We start from the raw sequence: 22,059 nt of genomic DNA on the forward strand, positions 1-22,059 counted from the left end.
TATTCTTCTAATTTCGAGTTCCTGAGTGTAAAATGGCCACAAGGAGGTGGCCGATACACTAGCACTGATACCTTGAAATAAAGCCGGATAGCGGCCGAAATCGAAACCTGATATCAGTACTCACCCATCCCTACTTCTCAAGGTTATTATATTTGACAAAAACTAACAAAAAAACTAAAACTAAAATTGAAACAACACTTTTGTTAATAAAATAAAATAAAAACTAAAATGCTTTTAAAATTTAAATCGAACAGAACCTAGATATTATGTTTATAGAAATATCTCTAACAATAGTGAATTGAAAATGTCCTTTATATTAGTTTTTGTCAATTAATATTGTATCTGAGCTTTCGGTGTTTATTTAAAAAATATATTTATTTTGGTATTGTTGTAGGCCTTCATCCATAGCTAATTATTATAGCTAATTGTAGTTTACTTTTTTTCCTTTTTTTTAAGGAGAGCTCAGTATTGTTCATTCGATTTGACATCATCATTGCTCTCCTTTTTAAAAAAAAACAAAAAATTTAAAAAAAAGTTGGGTTTTTTTCTCATTTTTCTTTTCTTTTTTTTCTTTTTTTTTATATATATATATACATATATATACATATACACACACATACATATATATATATATATATATATATATATATATATATATATATATATACACTTTTTTTTGTATGTGGGTGAGTATGTGTATGTGCGTGTGTGTGTGTGTGCGTGCGTGCGAGCGTGCGTGTGTGTATTCATCAGTTCACCTAAAGCCCATTAAAAAAAATCCCATACTAATAATATAATGTAATAATAAATTGCCAAATGCAGAAACATCAATGTAAGTTATCACGATGTAGTGGCTCTCGCTAACAGACAGAATTAAGTAACCAGAATAAGGTTAAAAAATTATATATACGTAGACCATGTTTCTATAAATTTTGATATTTGGTTTTTATTTGAGGCAGATATTTTTTCCATTAAAATGTGATTTATGAGGAGGTTAGACCATTGGTCGATATTCAGAGTTTGTTTATTTTTCCAGTTAACAAGAATTGTTTTTTTAGCGATAGTAAGGGCTACAAGTGTAGATTGAAATTGTTTATGTGGTAAGTCAGTTGTTGTTAGGTCACCTAGCAAACACAAGTTTGGAGATAAAGGTATCCTACAGTCCAAAATAGCGGAAAGTTTTTCTAAGACTTTAGTCCAGAAATACATAACCGGAGTACATAACCATAAAGCATGAACATAAGTGTCTGTAGTGTTTTGTAAACATTGGAGACAAATGTCGGAGTCTGAGAGTCCCATTTTCTTCATCATATATTGAGTAATGTATGTTCTGTGAATAATTTTATATTGGATAAGTTGTAAATTTGTGTGTTTTGTCATTTTAAATGCGTTTTCACAAACTTGAATCCAAAAGTCAGATTCCAGTGCTATAGACAAGTCTGTCTCCCATTTTGAGATGGGTAAAGACATTTTATCAGTGTATGAAAGTAGCTTATATATTTTTGAAAGTTTTTTTGTTGTTGTCGGAGAAAGCTTGTTAATATCTTTAGCTAAAACAGGCGGTTGGAGCGTACCCCGAAGTGTTGGAATTTTTTTCTTTATCATATTTTTAACTTGTAGATAATGTAAAAAATTTCCGTAGTTTATTAAATTGTAAATAGTAAATTGTAGTTTACTTTATTACAAAATAGTCACCTTTAAAAAAAATCTTGCACTCGACAAATACTCCATATATTTAAAAAACTAAAACTCATACTAAAACTAATAAAAACAACAACAAATCAAACTCTCTAAAAACTGATTGAACCTAACTGGATTTCAAAAACAAAAGTCAAAATGAAATAAAAAACTAAATATAATGAAAAATTATAACACCCATCACTTACAAATGCAGGCGCACTCATTGACTCCATTTTTGCATTTAAGTGAGTTTTCAGCATGCAGAGCTTTCTACAACAAGTGCAGGGTATCAGTGCTTTAACTGAAGTCAGCTGTTATCCCACAGCATGGGCATCCCCCGAAGGATTAAGCGCCAATCCCTCTTAAATCTGCCCTCCTCATAAAAACCGTGATACAAGCTCGTGCAGAGATACTGTTGGTGCGGCACAAACATTCATAATAATACCAACAGGCACTGTCAGGGCCCCATCACGATCAACTATCAGCGGCCTAACTCCACTAGCTAGATCTAGCCTAGGGTTCAAATGTCAGCCCGTCACAGCAATTTGCTAATCCTGTTGCTGATATCCCGCTGGGAAGTTAAGAACATCTTTTGTTGTTATGGAATCTGATTTTCACAATTGTGTTTCTTCGCAATTGATAAAATTGGTGCCTAGTATTTACCTGATTGGCTATTACCCGAAAAGTTGGATGGCCCTCAGTCAAAAAAATACTTTCCAAACTAGTGCATTTTTTCCCCACTCTATTAATGTCCAAGCTAAAGTAGTTCAAATGTGGGAGAGAGAGAAAAAAAAAAGAATAAAGTCAAGATAAAAATAGATGGAAGCTGACCTCAAAGAACCTTGACAATAGCTTACTTAGGACAGAGCATGGATTTTTACATGTCAAAACATTAAGCTAAAAGTAATCCACGTTAAAAGGCTCCCCTTTCTGTCAAAGTGGGACAAAAAAGCTCCAAAAGCACAGCTCTCAAAGGGACATCTACACTTCCACTTAGCTTGTGAGTCGCTGCAGTGCTTGTTTACATCATACTTGTGCATTCTTTTTATACCGTCTTCCACTTACTGAGACGGTGCACTTTCTGCTATTCTTTATCTGCACCTATGTAATATATGTCATTTTGCGCCGATATTTCAGTTAAAAAAACAAACCCATAAATGTTCTCTTTAAGAAAATAAAAATAAAGAAAACATCCCTTTTTTCATTCATTGGTCACTTCTCCTTCACTACTCCCACTTGGTCTGACAGCGGCAGAGGCAATGAGGTCGGCATTTGGCCTATTTTTAAAGCATGAGGAACTCGGGACCTAGATTTGCTCTGTCATTTTAGAACATCAAGGACTGCCCTAAATCACACATAGGTGACTTTCCAAAAGCATCTCGCAGGAAAGCACATAAAGTACTTGGCTGAAGGGGGTGGAGTTACAGGGAGTATGCGCTCTGTTGTGGCTTTTATAAGGTCAAGTGAGCATTTGTATTAAATATGCATGATCTTGTGTGGCCAATGAATGAGCTGGAATAAGTGCTAACAAGGTCAAACTTTTTTCACAGCATTTTGGATGTGCACTTTGGCTGTCCAGATGGTTCTACAAACCCAAGTGTATTTACATTATGTGTGCATATATTGTACTGCTTATGATGAGAACTAGTCACAATCAAAATGATGTTGCATTATGAGAGAGGGTTTTTTTTATAGGCAAGTTGCCTGTCATGTTTAATGGATTGCTATGTTTGTTTGTTTTTTGAAAATATGTTCAAACATACAGTACTTATATACATATTTAAATACGTTTAAACGTATAAGTCAAAACTTTTTACTCCACATCGGCTGTTCCACGCCTCCATACTTTACGATAGGACACACAGTTGCTTTCATTGAGATTTTCTTTTAAAGGAAAACTGTTTTATAAATTAAATGTGTTTTTAATATTCCTGCTTTTTGTCATGGTCTGTGTTTTGATTTTGTTTATGGGTCATGTTTTCCTTGTGTGTCTCCCTTTGCCAATGTCTCGTCAAGTTTTATCGTATCCTCCTGTTCTTGTCATCCCGGACCCTGGTGTTACCAAATCAGCTCCCCAAGCCACGTGTGTCTTGTCCAGGTGTCTCTCATTGTCTCGTTACTATGTGTATTTAGGCCCCGTCCACACCAAAGCCAGTTTCAATGTATCCTCACAAGTTTCTTACCGTCTAGGCTGTTCATCGGAGCTCACTTTTGAAACCGGGCTGCAGAGTAGAAAGATTTGGACACCATATGCAGGATACTTCTCCAGTGATGACGTAATGGTTGCAGCTCCATGACAATGCATTGTCGCAGATTGATGACGTATGTGCCAATTCTCTTGTGACTACGTGCAAACCGTCAGTCTGTCAACAACAATGGCGGATAGCCGTGTTGTAGTCTTTTTGCGCAGTCTCCTGAGCTTGCTTAAGCTCTTGCAGCAAAATATTTTGCTTCTTTATTCCCACGTTCAACAAGTGGTGTTCTACTTGAATCACCCGCCATTGTCACTTCTCCCGTGTCATTTTGTTGTTTCGATACATGTAAAGCCATGTTTGTTCTGTAGATTGCAATAAAGTTAGAAAAAAGTGTTCATCTTCTTCGCTGATTCTTCTTCTACGCTTTCCGTTAACTCCCTGTGGCTGCGCTACAGCGCCACTTCAGACTTGGCATATACATTATAGCCGTTAAACGTCTTCTTTTGGACTCACGGAAGTCTTGAAATGCTTCTGTGTACGAGATTTGTTCGTGGAACAAAGCCGGCTTTGCTTCCGTCCGGACGGGGACTTAGTTCCCTGCTTTCTTTCAGTTCTTGTCAAGTCATTGTCATTGTCACACCCATGCCATGTCCTGTTGTTATCATTTCCTTGCCTAGCTGTGTTCCTGTTTGGTTTGTTGCTTTGACTTATGTTTTTGGACATTGTTGATTTTGTTATTTTTACCAAGTACCTTGTTTGCCTTTTTTCTTAATAAAATCCCCTTTTTGACTGCATCCTTGCCTTGCTGCTTTTGCTCCCTGCATTTGGGTCCTCCACCCCACACCCTAACCTGACACTTTTTAATTTTATGTTTTATATTACCATAGTGGCAGTGATGAGTGCAGGTATTCATTGAAATGGCAACACTTTGCTTCTAAACCATTTTCCTTATGCATATATAAATATTAACATTCATGAATTAATGCTAACCCTCCCTGTAATGTCATTAACTTATGTGGGCCACATACAAGCCTGTAAGCCAACATACACTGGTCTATGAGCAGAGAGAAATCAGGTCACTGCCATTAAATATGAAGGTTACACAGCATAATACAGCAACAAAGAATAAAGACATGACTGACATGAGATTAGTAGCAATGGATATTGTAGGAATAATAAAGTTATCACTATATTCTCACCAGGGTTATTTATTCAGTTTAACTAGGTCTCTGTGTCTTAATGATCAATAAAGCTGATTCCTGTGTAAAGCTATTGGGGTAGAATATCACCGTTTCCACAGGACTAATTTATAAATCTGAAATAAATCTGAAAATCCTTTTATTTTCATCAGAAAATACAAAGTATTGTTATTTATTGAATTGTAGCGTTTCTTTAATTAAGCAATGAACGGTTAATGCTGGTGTAATCTCGTCAAAATGGCCAACCACGCTGTGGAAGGCGATCTGCAATTGCCCATTCAACAGCGGACAAATTAAGATTATCTGCAAGTGGCGATCTTTTGCATTTCCTTTTAAATGACTCTCTCCCTGCACTGAAGGGAATGAGGGGAGCCGCTTCATGGCCGCGAGTCAGCTGCATCCCACAATGAAAATACCAAAAGAAATAAAACTCCACCCATGCCCATGCACACAGTGAGATTACGCTTTGAGCAAAACTTGCACTTAGAACGAAAATAATTGCCATAGAGTAACTTTTTATCTCGGGCTACCAACTTTCTCGGTTGGTCGCAGTTATTATATTTAAAGCAAAAATAATTAGCCAAAGGGAGGCTTACCTTTGTGTTTTTAATTTACTTTTTATCTACTCACTGTGAATGATAATTCTCTGATGATAAAGTGGTCTGCAATTGAACCAGTATCTAAAAGAAAACTATAAAATACATAATCTAAAAATTATTATTATTATTATCGCTGTTGTTGTTAGCACAGTTTCATAGTGGTTATTACGTCTGCCTCACAGTTGAGGGGTTCTAGGTTGGAATCCTGGACCAGACCCTGATGATTGGGTTTTCTCCAGGTACTCTGGCTTCCTCCCACATTCCAAAAACATGCATGCTAATTTAAGACTTAAAATTAACTATAGGTGTACCCTAGTAGGCTACTGTGAAGGTGAGTGACTGAGCGTGGTTTGTGCATTTGATAAAATAAAAATAAAAACGTGTAGTTGTGGGGTGGCGGGCTTGTTTGTCTACATATGCCTTGAGATTGGCTGATGACAAATGTCAGCTGGGACATGCTCCAACTCACCCGCTATACCTTAATGAGGACAAGCGCTATAAAAAAAAATGGATGGATGGATAAATGGCACTTACTGTACAAGCTCCCACGCTCACACAGACAGGCCCTGGGCATAGGCGAACTAGGCAGTCCCCTAGGGTGCCATCTAGTGTAGGGGGTGCCAAATTGCAAGGCAAAAATATATATATAATTTTTTTCTTCCCAAAAAACATTTACAATGAAAAAGTCCAAGCCATCAGGTTCTGCATTAAGAAATCGGCGAAAGTAGGAGGAGGAAAACCGGGCCCAGTATAGTGGTATGTATGTCAGTCAATGTTTATATAAAAATAGCGTTAGCTTCTTAGCTTAACTGTAACTTGTTTACTCCACCATTGTACACCCATGCTACTCTGTACACCAAAGCCAGGCAAAACTTGCTGGCTTTAAAATAAAGCAGTCAGTCCAGTCCAGATAACTGCAAATAGAATTGCATAAATAATTGTTTCACATAACCACGTGAATCTATATAAGATAGGAATTGTGTGCTGGTTTAATGTTAACAAATATATAGTAAAGGCATACTTTTTAAATGAACTTTTTTATTTGTAGTTGTTTGTGAAATGTGGTATTTATTGTGTGGAGTGGTATTAAATATTGTATATCTATATATTTTATTAATTAATTGATTTAATTATTCATTAATTGCCGCGGGGTGGAGGGTGTGGGGGGAGGGGGTGGTCAATCGGCATGTTCGCTTAGGACACTAAATCACTTAGGGCCGGCCCTGCACCCAGAGACAAATAATGCACGGCTCTGGTTAAAATAATTGGACATTAATCCTTCTCTGTGATAAATTTAATATTTTTATTGTTCCTATTTTGGTCTCTAGTGTGCAAACAAAAAGTTAGTTGTGTCTGCTTTAAGGTAATAAATTCAGAGAAAGAACAGTTGGAAGCTGCATCATTAGCGTGCATTCGATTCATCCTCACCATGTAGGAAATGTTGAATGTTTTTTTTTAACAGAATTTATTTAATGTGAGGCCATATGATACCATTACAACAGGATGATTTTCTCGCTCTTATTAGATGTAAAAAATTCTCTAAAATCAGTAGCACTGATATGGATCCTGCTTGCAAATGACAAGAAAGGAAGGTTGTTCTGCCTTACCCACACCGAGTTTTGGCATTCACTGTTATACCAAGATGCAACAAAGAGATGCCATATTATGTGCTCGGTGCAATCAGATTTTTATTTTTATTTTTATTTTTATTTTTTGTGGTTGATCCCGTTTTAAGCAAAGCAAATTTAAACATATTGTGTTTTCTTGTATGTGTCCACAGATCAGTGGTTCTCCTTCTTGATTTGAATCTTATACATGACACCTTTCCAAAGTTGCAGATATCAACTAGAAGCCGAGAACAAGACGAAATATCCTGTTTGGAACAGAATGTAAATAAACCTCTCATACCTTATGATAGGCTTGCAAAGGAACTAAATGGATAAAAAGCAAAAGGGGTGAATATGTTTGCAAGGCAATGTAAAAGTGGCATCAAAATCATGTTCAGGTTCTTGACAAAATTTTAACGAAATTATTTTAATGTAAAAAAAAGATAATAATGTCGATTGGTTATAAATGCCACACTTACATAATTATTATTTTTGTGAATCACCCCACATTTCCTCAGTATAGATTGTACCTTCCAGCACTGCAGAATTCTTCACGTCTGCCTGAAATTAACCAAATCGCCACCTCTCCATGGGCCTTTGCCTGGAACATTGTGATTGACTGAATTGACAGCTTGATCTCTCCTCATTGAGAGACATCTTCTCATTCCAGCTGCACTGTCATCATTTTTTAAAGAAACAAACGATCACCTATGCCAGAGACAAGAGCTTTGCTTTCTCTTGTGGCTATCATTCATTGTGGAGAGCCAAAGGATAAGGATCAATGAGGAAAAAGTCGGAGAGAGTGTTCTGCATCTTAATGCGGGCCACTGTGTGGAACAGCCTTGTTAGGATGCAGTGGCTTAGCCAGCTGATGTGATGTGTGGCTCCGTGGATAGAGAGGTTGAAGGAAGCTCAACGTGACAAAATGCATCCTGAGTACACAGAATAAAACAACAACATTTTGTATCTATCCAAATTATTTAATATTTATTGTTTATAGTTAAAATGATTGGGAATCTAGATACAAGGAAACCAAATTTAACAATAATCTACATAAATTTGACAAGCATCTAAACATGTTTCGATTCTTCCAGTTAAATTTATATTGCTGCTTACTGATAACCTCAAATAAACTATGTTGGTTTTGCGTTACAGCTTGTTACCATGTGTACACGCTGCAAATTGCTTTTACCTGGTTTAATGATCTGACAGATTTTCTTTGCTTGTATGATGTCATTACAGTGTGGAGTCTTGCTATGGATATGGAAAATATTAAAATAACCATCACATTTTTTAGAGATGTAACAGCCTGAGTTGAAAAACAGTGTACAGTAGATACACTTTTAGATTCCTTCAAACTGTAGAGTTGGTTGAAATAAGTTTATTTTTGTCTTTAATTCCTAACAAATCTGCCGGCCACACAGAGATAGGAGATATACGTCAGTTGACAATATTTCACCATATGCACTGTTTGCAATAGGGAGAAAATTTTCTCACCTACATCATATTAGTCACAATATTGCTGGACAGCCTGTACTACACAAATGGTGTTTTATTAACTGTCACTTCAGTGATAAGATGACTGTTCAAATTTGTGGAACGATTCCATCTTTATATGTATTCTTCTTTATTCTCTATTCCCTTCTGACCAACATAGTATCTAATTTAATGAATTTATTATCCCATTGCAACACGGGGACAAAAGGCATCAGCTGTAGGACATGAGAAACAAGCATGCATTCCTGATGTAGCAACCTTTAACTAATGCAGGGTCTGATAAATGAACCAAATTTTGCCCGCTTTAATTAAAAGTCAGCAAAGGCTTGATTCTCTGATGTTTCTAAAAGTTTATCCTGCACAATTAACCTTGGTGTGTAGAAATGTGATTTTCCCTAACTGATCACTGGCCGGCAATAAAACATTTGTAAAGCTGCTCAATATTTACATATGTAAATCTGCAAACGGAACACTTGCCAATTAGGAAGTGACCTGATTCTGAGGCTACAATGCCACACACAAAATAGAGGCACAGTTAGCTGAGTATTTGTGATGATAATAATAATAATAATAATTATTATTATTATTATTATTATTATTATTATTATTATTATTATTATTATTATTATTATTATTATTATTATTTATGAAAAGTCCCTTAAGTCAATCAGTACAATAAAAATAGACAAGGAGAAAAAAAGAACAGCAACAAAATGTATTTCCACATCGGTTAACAGTTAGACTAGCCACCTTCTAGTCTTGGTACTGTGACAGATAAAAAGTAGTAGTGGTGGGAAAATGAGTTTCATGAACCACTTAAGATATCTTTTTTTTTACTCTTCTAGATTGTTCTCTTGGCTGAAATTAAAAGGCTAGTGGAATAATTGATTAAAAAAAAAATCCACTGCATCTTTAAACCAAGAGTGCCATCTACAGGAGTAAAAAAAGAAAAAAAATCACAAATGCTTCATGAAGCTTCATGAAGCTTCATTTGTCATCACTAAATTTACTATGCGTATACCCTGCTTTAGAGAGACATCAGGAGGCTTAAACAGATGTCATGATGTCCTACTTAACGCCAGCTATTGCTCACCATATCTATCGTTTTTGTTATTAAGTAAGCTCATACTCCATGCTTGAGTGAACATCTTCAGCGTAACGGACAAGGATAAAAAGTAATACAAAGTGCTGAAGAGAAAGAAAGCAGCACTGACTTGATCATTTTCAAATATTACAGAATAAATTGTGACATCTCATTTAAAAGTCATTATTTCAGTCAATTCAATTGTTATAATGGCAATCACAGCGGTGTTACTGATAATGAACCATTTTTATTTTTCACTGCGCATAATCTTCTCTATTTGTGATCCTTATACATGCTTATTTGTGGCTGCAAATTATTCACTGGTAAACAGAACAAAGCAGTTATTGTCTGATATTTCAAATTGTTCAATTTCAGTGTTGCTGAGTGATTATACCCAGCCACTGCACGGGAAAGCTAATAAAACGAGTGTGATGAAATTGCAAACACTCCTAAACCGAAGCCACCTGCACCTGTCATGTGAATACAAAGATGCTGTGATCTGATTCTATAAAAAGTTCTTTAATAAAAGTGAAATGATGCAAGTAGAAAAAGATTTTAAAGATTTTGTCTCTGCGACAGAGACAGTTTTTCAACCCAGGGGAGGACAACATTTGTATCTCTCCAGTAAGGAGTTTTAAATATAGACGTCTGCTACCTTATTTGTCAGTTGTTGCAGCTAGAAAATGTGTTCCTTTACTTTGTTGTTTGGAATGTTTCATTCCTCGAGATTCTACCCTACTGACATAGCTCTTATTTAAAAAATAAAAAATCCATTAGAAAACTACAGAAATACAGTGTGTGATTTGGTCACAGAAAAATATGTGAGAACCTCACATCATGCCGTCATCGGATGCACTGTGGTGGAATCTAGTCCCCTGGAGACTGAGCAATACAACGCCACCACTTCAGATATTTAATATAGGGCTGCCCTATACATTATTAAATGACCCTGTGCAGTATACGTAGCTTCCTTCTTAACTTAGTCAGGCAACACATAAAAAAGAAAATGGAATGCGCCACCCTTGAGTCCCCGCTTTCGTGCTGCGGGTTTAATATGGTGCTATTTGTCTTTCTGTCTACAAAATACGTGAGATAATAAAATACGTGAAATGCGGACCTCCATAACCAATCATAAAAAATACATATTCCGTGCAGTGCTTCCCTATATCGATTAGCATATTGTGTTTTTTGAACCAATTATCTTGCTGAAAAATTCATTTATTTGCCGTCTTTATGATTTTTGTAAAATACTTTAAAATGCCTCAACATGATATCAAAGCACTATCTGATCGAAAAGTAGGACTACTTTTCGATCAGACACGACTTTGGCGCCACCTTGTGGCAATTTGATGCCCAGAAACCAGTCTTGGAATGTTGTGGAGTGCAAATATTTTGATGCTGGAATTAAGTAGTCTTTTCATCTATTCTTTACTTTACTTGACTTGTATGTCATTATTTATATTTCTGGGCAACTTTCACTTGTATTCCACATCATTTCCTAAGTAAAATGGATACTTTTTACTTTGACATATTTTCCCTATGTTCCTTATGCTTTGCTACAAAATAGAATAATACCTGACCAACGGAGATCAATCAGGAAGAATACTCCTGTCTGTACTGATTGCTTAAGGTGGAATTAAAGTCAAGATGTCAAATTTTTCAGTTACATTTTAAATGTGAGAATGGCTGGTTGGATATCTTCCTTATCTGGTATTATTTACTTAAACCCCTTCGGACCCAAAGATAATTGCAGTGGACATGACATATGTGCGTGTCTAAACCAATAAAAACACATAATTTGGATGATGTCAACACTTTTTGGTTCATGATTGGATCCTAGCTAACCAATCACAATGGCAAATTGATTTGCATGATGTTGCGGATTCACACAAATGTTGCCGCCTCTCTTAACCTTGTTTGACTGGACAAGAGGTGGGACAACACAGCCTAATTACGTTATTAAAATCCTCATTAAGTGGCGATACAACATTTTCATCAGACTTACAGACAATATTCACAAATAACCCAGTGCTGAGGCCAAACAGGTCATCGTATAGCATGGAATGCTGCGGCAATAGCGCACGCCATCACCAAACAAAGCAAGAAATCAGACGCAAGCAAACATTTAATGACACAAGCTACATGCATATACTCTAGTGCGGAGAGGCTTGGCTAGACATGGCTGCGAGCCTTTGTCCGTCTTTGTGTGCGTGTGAGGGAGATGAGCAGTGGAGGGCAGAGTGCTGGGTAGAGTGACGAGATGTGATGGGACAAAGTCTGAGTGAGTGCATAGTGGCAGGATAGAGAGAGAGAGAGAGAGAGAGAGAGAGAGAGAGAGAGAGAGAGAGAGAGAGAGAGAGACAGAGAGAGACAGAGAGAGAGAGAGACAGAGACAGAGAGAGAGAGAGCAACATGGATGAGAGAGTGAGAACAAGAGAGGCAAGATGGACTTAAATGGCTCTGAGTAAGCATAACCTACAATTTTTTTTGGTCTTCCTTTTTTGGGAAGGAGGGCGGGGAGAGAAAATTGAAGCCACTAACACAGTCTGCTTTTCAGGTCAGTCCAAAAGCTGTGCTAATGTGCAAGCTAGTCATTAATCCATTGTTTATTTGATGGCTTCAAAAGGATCCAGCTGTTGTTGTGCATATAGGCTAAGCGAAAATACCGTGTCTTAGGTTATCTATGTAGTCATAGTAATTACACTAATTGTAAAAGAGCAGATTTAGACTAATATTAATGGCGTAAAGACGGGGTCTCGACAGTTTGTGAAATGAAAATATCTCCTCTCTCCTTCTTATCTAAATATTTGGACACTCCAGTTATCATGTGGCAATACAATTTACAATACAACATTTTAATGTTTATTTTTTTGTATACAAATAGTTACACTGGTTGTAATGTTGTCACTAGTGATTTACCATAATTCTTCAAATAGCTGCTTCCCACTAATTAATGGACAATGTTCCCCAATTAGTATCATAGTGCACTATTTGAGGAAATATGGTAATACTACATGTCAGTTGTTCTTATCGTTATTATTGTACCCATCTGGTTGAAGAGAGTCCAGCTGGTCCCATGGTTATTTAGAGACATGTCAATCTATACAGCAATTCTTCTTCGTGGCCAAGAACCAGAAAACCAGTCTCTTACACTCCCGTTTCACTTCAGCAGCTTCATAACAAGATGATATTTCGTTCAAATACATGGAAATACCCGATGTGCCATTCACTATGACCTAAAAAGTGTGTCAAGGGTGTATTCAGACCAGAAAGGTCCATTAGTCTGCTTGTTTAGTTCGGACCAAAAGCGGACATTATTTTTTTTGTTTATTGCGGTTCATATTCACACTGTACTTTTTGCAAGTGGACTATATTGCGTAATCACATCGACCGCGTGACGATCTGTGCTCCCATTGGACAAAAATGTCGAGGACTGAACGCATAACCAAACCCGGAAATAGAGGAAAACATTAAATTCCGACGTGCTGCATATTCCCTGCATATTTGTGGCGTTATTAGATGCAAGATATTTGCAAGCGTCACTGGCAGCTTATTCAACGGAGGTTCCACGACGCTGTTTCTAATTTTGGAACGCGACGTCGATTGCGTGCAGTAACCGGAGGAGCAGTTGCGCTCCGCGTGCCCACCACAACATAATAATAATAATGCATCGGATTTATATTGCGCTTTTCTATCAAATCAGATACTCAAAGACGCTTCACAGTGGTTGCATTATTCATACGCTCACACATTCACACTCCGGCGGCGGTAAGCTACTTAAGTAGCCACAGCTGCCCTGGGGCAGGCTGACGGAAGCGTGGCTGCCAATGTGCGCCTACAGCCCCTCCAACAACCATCAAGCATTCGCACCTTCCATACACCAGTGTAAGTAGCACTGGAGGCAATGTGTGTGAAGTGCCTTGCCCAAGGACACAACGACACATGACTTCTGGTTACTGAACGACCGTCTCTACACCCTGAGCCACGGCCACCACTGGCGGCATGCTGACATGCTGACAACACCGTGGCTAAACAGAATACAGATGAATATGAATTAATCTAGCTCAATATTCACTACCGGGCAATATTCCCTCCGCGATGCTTGGCTAGGGTGGCTTGTTAAGCCCAAAAAGACGCATATGTCCTGCAGTTGGAGCGGATCAGCCGTGGTTTGTATTCAGACTGCGAAGCGAACCGCACCGAGTGCGTTTGGAAGCGGACCGAGACCACCTCAAAAAGTGGGTCTTGGTCCGCTTGTTTGGTCCGCACCAGGATTTTGTTTGTGTGGACCAAACAGTGCAGGGTCTGAAAACACCCTTACAGAGCATGTAAGACATTATAGTACCAAAACTGCAGGCCAGTATGCACTCAAGAAGTAGAGTTTACTTTCTGTTGACATGTTAACGTGTGCATATGAGCCTCTATATCAATAATTCTAAGCCAGAATCAGAATGATCTTTAAAGATTAAATGTCATGATGGTTCAAGCGTCGTAAAAACTAGGATAAGATTAGGATTACACATTGAAGGAACATTATTGCTACTTTACTTCTATTACACATAATTGACTTCATGCCTCATTGCAAAGGCAGAGTTTTAAAGCCACAATATTAAGTACACTTAAAAAAAAATGGTTTATGTGTGTGTGGTGTCAAATTGTGGAATAGATATAGGGAAGAGCACAAAGAATTTTCTAACATAAACCAATTAAAAAACACTTATTGAAAAATATCTTTCATGAGATACAGAAATGAGGGTTATTGACTGCCAACATCCGTTTCATTGTTATGCATGCGTTTATGTTTATATACAGATATAAATAAATGGAGGGGTAGATAAATAACTTAAGCCTTATGTTATGTTTGTCAGGAAATTAATTTGAGTTACTGGGTCAATTTGACACACGAGTTCTTCAAGTAAAAGAGGCCGGCATGGCTCAGTGGTAGATTGGTCATCTTACAACACAGAGGTTCTGGGTTTGATCCCATGCTACTGTGACCATGACTACGTTTACATGCAGGCAATAACCCTTTTAAAACCCGAATTTTGGCGTTTTGTAAGGCCAATTGGCCATGTTAACAAGCACAAAAACCTGAATATGCTCTTATTCGGGTTTGCCCTGGGTTACTCATTTCATAACCGTATTTCTTGCTCATATAAACGCATTCGGGATACCTCAATCGATCGGGGCAATGTTTTTCCGCTGTTCGCATTGCTCGCTATTTTCTTCTTCGTCTTCTTTTCTTCTTCTTCGCTGATTTAATTTGCAAGGAATCTTGGTCTATGTTGTCACAACTTGTATGCGCAGCTCCGTACTACTTGCTAAAGGAGCCTCCCTGTCAATCAATACAGAAATCAATACATTGATTTCTCCGTTGCGTTTTCACGTTATTTTGTGTCTCTTCGGCGAAAATGCCAAAGTTTGTGCCCATATACACATACAGTAATTACAAGTATAGAAGTCCGTGCGTGCTTCTGGCGTGTAACCCACCGGAAATACTCAAGCCGATGTCAACAAACATGACGCCCGCAGCAAAGAACTTGAGCGAGGAAGAAATCCGACTACTTTATTTAGCGTGGTGAGTGACATAAATATGCCTTTTATTGAACGTATAGTAAGTTAAAAGCGAAAATTACGTTAGATACTTAATATACGTTGCCCGTGCGTCGCGGTCCGAACGGGTTATTTCAATCAAGCACAAATTAGCATGTAAACGGGACTAACTCTTTCCACCATGCATGTAAACGTGTTACCTCGATTGTTTCAGAAACCGGAATTTTGACCTTAACCTGAATATTGACTGCGTGTAAAGGTAGTCCATTTTTGGGTCAAGTACCACCGACCAAAAAACTAAAAAGATCAAATTATTTACTCCATTAATCACCATTTATTAATATTTACAGTTCGTTGAGCTATGACACGTACTACTTATTAGAATATTTTTTCTGGACCAAGAGCTTTTAGGGTTTTAGTGCTAACTAAAGCGCTATAGCGCGAGTCATGTAGAGATTATTTATTTATTTTTGTATTTATCTATTATTGGTTTTTCAGGAACACTATTTGAGATCCTGGGTCAATGTGGCCTGCAATCGAAGAAACAGGAAAGCAAATTACCCAAAACATTTAGCTACTTAAAAAGGACTGAAATTTTACAATGGCTCAATTTGACCCGCAAGTGCGCAACATAACAGGAAATTGATGGAAATGGGCTGGAATCAAATGTTGTACTTCTTCCCGCCCCTTTTCCAACATGTATGTAAAATTGCAGTTCTGTTTTCTTTCTATGCTGTTTTTTTTGTTCTAGTATTCTTTTTTCATTTGCATTGTCGGAATGAAAAAAAAAATCAACAACCAACCAATTGACTATTAAAATTAAATACAGGAGCTGCTCCAAAAATGTTGGTAAAGCTATAATGCTTACCTTTTGATTGTCATTTAACTATATACACTGAACTCAATTTAATAAGTGATTGTATTTTTGCTGTTGTGTACAACTGCACTGCATCATCATGGGAGCTGTTTCAAATATTTTGGTTGTATCATCAAGCAACAAAACATTCACTCTGGCAGTGTCAATCAAAAATGAGCATAGTTATTGAGCATAATTATCTTGTAATTAGTGGTCGACCATGGTGTGTGTGTCTGTGTGTGTGTGCGTGCGTGCGTCTTGTTAACAAACCGTGGTACATTATTTTGCATATGAACTGTCCTTAACCACTGTTATGTCTTTACAGATAATCACTGAGTCAAAATTTTACTTCGTTGGTGAGTCACTTGACATCTAAATTCAACATTTCCTCCAGTGTTTACTTTACGTGTGAGAGTTGAATGCAACAACAGTTTTTACCTTGGCTTGAAGCCTATCCTCTGCTCCGCTGGAGCGACGACGACCACTTCAGCAGCTTCTTTCTATCCACGCACCGCAAATATCTTCCAAAGACGCGAAGATGAATGGGGGCAGCTTTACGGCGAAAATCAGCATTTGTCCTTTTCTCCTCGCCCGGTGAATTTTTCAGAAAGGACGACAAGATACTGACCGGCTCCACAAGCGAGAGACTCCTCCATTGGCGAGAGGCGGAGAGAGTGAGTGATAAATGCGTGCTTGGAAGGAGAGGAGAGTGAAGAGAGGAGGAGAGGAGGACTGCCTCTGTGTGTCACAGAGGATGCTGCTGCAGACTAATAAGTGAGGGTGGGGGGGAGGGAGAGAGAGAGAGAGAGAGAGAGAGAGAGAGAGAGAGAGAGAGAGAGAGAGAGAGAGAGAGAGAGAGAGAGAGAGCATTATTAAACATGTGGTTGACGAGATGCTGAAAAGCGCTTTCACCTTAAGAGTAAATAACCAAATACTTTAACGTTTTAATTGTTATTTAAAAATATATATTACCTTATATATTATATACTTTACCTTAAAACATTCACACAAAAAAACAATCTTAGAGCATCTCCCCAAAAATGTGGATAAAAGAAATAAACATATTAATTATACTTTATGCCATCTTGTAGAAAGAAGTGCCATGCATGTTCACCCACTCATGATTGCAATTGTTGTATTCGGTTTCAAAGTGCAGCTCATTAACAGAGAATACCAGAGGTGAAAATATGAAGAAGTGCCAACTCCATTCAATTTTCTGATGTCCCTTAATTTGGTTTTAACGGGTGAATACACCCACATTTACTTTCTTTCAGCGTGCTTGAAAACAACTTTCATACTTTTTAAGGAAACACAAGCAATATGATCGTTCCAGATGGATCGTGAGAGGAATGCAGTGCGCATTTAACAGCGGCCAACTTTACATCATTCGCGAGTGGAGGTCTTCATGCCGTCCATTATAGGAAGACCAGGGCTTGTTGTCACACAGGTAAGTTGTCACATTGGAATTGATTTCTCCGCCAGAAGGCACAACTAAAAAGTGGAATACTAGTTTTCTTCATATATATATATATATATATATATATATATATATACAGTATATATGGTCAGGGGTCGTGTCCTGTCTGAGAAGAGAATAGCACATTTTGAGCTGAGATGAGCACTAGTTTACTGTTGAGCACAACCCAAAGTAAAATAATTTAACTTTATATACTTTCAAACAAGCATTGTCCATATATCATTTCTTGCATCAATTTCTTATAGACTGGTTAGAAGAGTTTCATTAGTTGTAAAATCCAATGTGACATCTTAACCCATACCGTGAGACAACTTACCCCATTGTGGGGCAAAATGTCACTTGTTCACACTATGCATGGACACTAAATATGACAATGACATGAATGCAAAATATATAACTTAAGACTCTTGTTTTTCATCTGGTACACCTTTTGTTTATATATGATGTATTGATCCGAAGAATCGTGTCCCTCTCTGCTTTAAAATGTTCATGATAATGTTCACACTGCCAACTTTCTTTTACCATGCCGGTCAGTCTTCAAATCACTTTGGGATAGACTGGAACTTCTTTACTACACAGTAAATTCTCTAGAGTAAATTTGAGTCTGTTGAGAGTAAATATGACTATTTAGAGTGGGACCAAATAGACTCTGTTTTAGAGTAGGCTAATATTTACACTTGGAAGAGAGTAAAACAAAGTATTGAAATAAAATAAAATAAAAGTCACTCAAGGGTTGATGAACAAACTCCCAACCTTCAGTTTGGGAGACTGCCACACTACCGCCTGAGCTATGCCCCATCTACTGTTTGCCTACCTACAAGAGAAGACCAAAAACATCTCTTGGAGTTAGGAAGTTTCCAGCTGACACGAGCGGTATGCTAGCACACAACAAGAGCTGCATGGCTCAGGGAGTCGATCGGCTGTCTCCCATGCTGAAGGTCATGAGTCCGTTCCTCAACCCTTGAGTGACTTTTTTATTATTTTATTTTTTTTCAATTCTTTATTTTACTCTCTTCCAAGTGTAAATATTACTCTAAAACTGAGTCTATTTGGTTCCACTATAAATAGAGTCAAATTTACTCTACAGAATTTACTGTGTAGGCTGCTAGATGGCATAGAAGGAATCACACATGGATTAACTGCAGCAGACACCAGATGAGATTTTGTCAAATGAATGCAGTTGAATGGCAGCAGGTAATACAACATTTGTCTTTTTTTAGGCCTCTTTCCACCTGTCACATTTGAGCCCTCTCATGATTGCTAACTGAGAGAAAATAGTACATAAGTACTGTATTTCTCCAAAGGTCACCATTCATTTTGATGCTAGATACACTACTCAAAAAGTTAGTGATATTCTCATGTCCAAATGTTTAATGTGCCAGTACTTGCACAACTTGATTTTTGAACAGCAAAAAACACTGGCATTCGATCAACAATACATTTCCTAGTTCAACTAGAATTGCTATTTAAAACAGTCCTCTTCATTATGCTGTTCACATTTTGACATGCTGTTTTATGAGGGAAGTGGCCACTGAGCATAGGGTGCCACATCCACAGAAGGTTACAATAGAGATACAGAGAGACTGGAAGAGTCACAGAAAGGCGTCTATTTGGACCCATCACCAAAAGACCCAGAGAAAATGTTGTAACTGAACTGGTCCTGATGACTCCTTATGGACTCAGTAGCTTTAGAGGTGATGGCACTTAGCACAGTGCAGCCGTTCCTATTTCTTGTAATGCCATCTGGACTATCTTGATTAATGTGGACAAATGAGGAACTAAAGTAAGACATTCTGCTCGAATTTTCTTGGAAGCACCTTGTATTTCGATCATGTCTGACGCAACATGCACCCTGCAGATATCGCCCAGCTCATTCTTCATTTGGATCAAAGTGTCTTTCTGCTGCTTGCCTTCTCCTGGCAGCATCTGTGCTATTTGAGAGGAGGCCATGATGGAGGATTACCTACTTAATTAAAAGGGGAGTTGAATAATATGAGCATTTGGATCGTAAGAATGTAATCACAAGCAATCGGAAAAGTTAATTCTGTATACTTACTGGTTTTCCTATGCTGTTTGCTTTGCAAGAGACGATAAGCAAGCAGCAGGATGGATTGATGCATGGATGGAGGCACAATAACTCATTAGCCAGAACATTCTTACTGCATGTTTAGCTATTTTTTTCTCTCTCAAAGTCTGTCATAAATACTGTTATGAAAGATGTCAACAAAGATGATGTTGTGCTGTATGAGAGCCGAGTTCACCAAGCTTGAAAGGATTAACTCCTAACTAATTTTTTTGTTATTCAAAAAAAATAAGTGGATGTCTAAAAAGGGATCTTAAGAGATATCACCATGAAAGTTACTGTAACTTTTGAGTGTTTTCAGTTTCATTGGATTATCATTATTGGTATTAGGTTCGCTTTTACTTCTGTCATATGTCATATGTCAAGGTAAGACCTTTTTGGTAACTTCGCAGGCTGGCAGAGCTGAGAGAATGAGATTGGCGCCACTGTGGGAGAGGTCACGTCTGACTTAATTCGTGGCCAATCAAAGAGATTCCTTAAAATATGCAGAACATCACTATGTCATCCGCAGATACTTTAAGCTCGGTGAACCATATTACAAGCACTCAGTGGCTACAGGAATTCCTTAGTATCAACGAGGGAAATCTAAACTTTCAAAGAATGGTGAATGTAGTAAGACGTTTTTTTTTTAAAAAAAAATATGGTATTACAATACACTGTTTATTGAAAATTGCACAGATCAATCATCACTCATTTGCAAAATAAAGGAAGTATCTCACTTAGTGGTGAAGGCGTAGCGAATGTTGGTTTTTCGTCAGGGTTTGTTAAAGGTCGCAAAGATGTTGACAAACAGTTTTAATGGTTTTTGTTGTCACCAAAAATTTATGAACATGTTCATTTGCAAACAATGAGTAGAACTGGGAACCAGTTCTCAAAAAGAACCGATTTTGAATTCCCACTCATTTTAAATGGGTTCAGTTCCCACACAAAGAGAGTGTGAATGTGAGTGGGAATAGCTGTCTCCCCTGTGATTGATTGATAACCTGTCCAGGGTGTAGTCTGTCTTTTGCCTGAAATAGCTCGGATTGTCTCAAACTCACTGGCAATGCTGAAGCCGATAAGCAGGATAGAAAATGGATGGATGGATGGATGAAATGGTACATGAATACAAATAACAGCACATTACTCATTTTCTCATTTTGCAGACTTTGACCAAGAGCTTAGGAGCATCTGTCACTGGCAAACGAGCAACCTCAATTACAGCATTTGCTAGAATACTTTAAGAAGTCAACAGAAAGAGTTCACAGCCAATTTAGAAGAGCAACACACCCGTTGCCCTCTGCTAAATGCTACAACGTGAACAACCTGTCACCCTGTACTGGTTGCAAAGTGTTTTCTTCACAGGTAATTTGATTTTAAATGTGGGACTTTCCTGGAAGTATCCAGGACACACTCACATTGACATACTGCAGCTCAGGGAATGAAAGCTTGTTTGATTTGCTTTAGGGATACTGAGCTGTGATGTACAGGGGAGGGAGCTTGACCTCAACATGAAGGAATCAATAAGTTTGACTCAGACAACTGATGAGAACACAAAACTCTGTCATCATTATCTTCTGCATTCATTCAAAGTAATGAATAAACTACCTAATTAACAGTTGGTGCACATAATGAGCACCCTGCAGCATGTGCAAGGTAAAAGTCACGCGATACAATACTGTAGGTGTGATTCAATTTAAGTGTGATTGCTGTTGCCTTTTCAAAACCTTTCACGTGGTATGAAGAGCCATTATACTGTTTATATCTTCGCATTTTTGATCTATCAGCACCCCAATTGCTGCTGTTCAAAAACGTTTCATGGAAGATATTTTTATAGCCCCAAGCAGTTAGTTAGTGCACATTGTCTACATAACAAACACGTTTGCAATGTATTTTGGATGACTGCATACTCAGGTCAATCATTGCTTGCTGAAGAATATACAGAATTATTATTTTTTGTTTAAGTAGCACTAAGGAACTTTTCAACCTTAATCAAATATTTTCATAACTCTTCTAATAAAACATCGACTTAAAACTAGTTGAATGGTACCTTAGCCATGGCCCGAGGGTATGGAGGTAAATATGGTGCAAAAGTAACTTGTACCTGTGAATTTTTAAAAAAAAATTGTATTAAAAAAAAATGTAACTGGGAAAAAAAAATTGTACCTGTAAAAGTCGAGATTTGTACCTGTAACAAAAAATTTGGACCTGTAGAAAAAAGTGTAAATTTGTATCTGTAAAAGTCGTGAT

General features: G+C 37.6%; 1 protein-coding gene across 6 annotated transcripts in view; it reads right to left on the minus strand.

The window, feature by feature from the left end:
* dlgap4b (discs, large (Drosophila) homolog-associated protein 4b) overlaps positions 1-17,015 on the minus strand; it is a 140,211-nt gene extending 123,196 nt beyond the window's left edge. For all 6 annotated transcript variants that reach the window (XM_077573078.1, XM_077573079.1, XM_077573081.1 and 3 more), the window contains exon 1: positions 16,709-17,015. The gene's annotated coding sequence lies outside the window, so the exon portion shown is untranslated. The remainder of the gene's footprint in view (positions 1-16,708) is intronic.
* Between the last annotated feature and the right edge of the window lie 5,044 nt (positions 17,016-22,059).

The sequence above is a fragment of the Vanacampus margaritifer genome, chromosome 8 (genome assembly GCF_051991255.1).
Source record: "Vanacampus margaritifer isolate UIUO_Vmar chromosome 8, RoL_Vmar_1.0, whole genome shotgun sequence".
Classification (NCBI taxonomy): Eukaryota; Metazoa; Chordata; class Actinopteri; order Syngnathiformes; family Syngnathidae; genus Vanacampus; species Vanacampus margaritifer.